This window comes from Parus major, chromosome 14 (assembly GCF_001522545.3).
Source record: "Parus major isolate Abel chromosome 14, Parus_major1.1, whole genome shotgun sequence".
NCBI classification, from domain to species: Eukaryota; Metazoa; Chordata; class Aves; order Passeriformes; family Paridae; genus Parus; species Parus major.
The window spans coordinates 1,614,590-1,615,863 of NC_031783.1; positions in this window are offsets into that span (position 1 = coordinate 1,614,590).

Genomic DNA, 1,274 nt, shown 5'->3' on the forward strand with positions numbered 1-1,274 from the left:
GCATCCCAGAATGGACACCTGCATCCCAGAATGGACACCTGCATGCCAACACCAAGTACCTGCTGAATCTGGCACAGGTGACTGCAAACATTCCCTCCACTCTGACCCTGCACCCACAGGCCAGCACAATCTGGGTACATTCCCCATAGCACAAGGGCCACAGAGCCTCCATTGCTGTCCCCTGCCCCAGGCTCTGGGACAGCCTGGCACTGGGGCCCTGGAACTGATGCCTTTGTGTGACATGCCCAGTGTCACCCAGGCCAAGCTCCCCTGGATCCCCAGGCAGGGCAGGGATGTCCCCAGGACCCATCCCTGGTGCTGTTCTCACTTCCCAGAGCCACGGCTCAGCCCCACTGCAGCTGCCCAGGGAGCTCTGGGCTCCCCAGCCCTACCAGGCTCCTTCCCTGGGGACTGTGTGTGGCCATGGCTGGGCTCCCATGGCCCTGCCACTCGTGTCCCCTGCCCCAGGCCCGTGTCTGTCCCAGCACAGCGTCCATGTCCTGCACACCAGCGCTATTAATACACACCAGGGCACGTGGGCCCGCAGCTCCCGTGGGATCCAGCCTGGTTCGGAGTCACAAGGGAGCACCGCGTGTCCCGTCCGCCTTGGAAAATCACCTCCTCTGCCCGGCCTGGCAGCACCAGCTGTGTAACCCAACATCCCTGGCCCTTGGCTGAGCGTGTGGGAAGGGTCTCCTCTCCCCCCACAGCCCAGAGGGATCCCCTCACATGTGGGAGCAGTCTGACCCCGTCCGGTGTCAGTGCACAGGCTCTGGAAGATCCTTGGTGTGCACCCACATTCCCTGTGCCCAGCGCCCGTGGCTGAGGCTGCCGAGACAGAAATAGCAGAGGGAAAAGCTGCCAGGGGAAAACGGGAGCAGGGAGGGGAGGTGGCACAGCCCTGCGAGCTGTGGGTGCAGGGGGAAAGTGTCTGCAGGGGAGTGGGGAGCCCCAAACGGGGACTGGCACAGAGATCCACAGCTCCCAAGGCAGCCAAAATCTCCCACTTTCCATGGATTCCCAGGCAGAGAACCATGGGATCCATCACCTCCTTCCCTGTCTCTCCGCCCTGGCTGGCACTTGTTGCACAAGGATCTGTGTCCCCAGGCACCCAGGAGTCCTGGCCAGCCCCAAGGCTCAGCCCAGCACCTCAGGCTTCTGCTCCTGCCCTCTCTCCCTGTGACCACCCCAAGCAGGGCAGCCCAGCTCCCACTGCAGCCCACAGAGCGCCCAGGGACGAGGGTCCTGCTCCTCAGCTGACACAGGACAAGGTG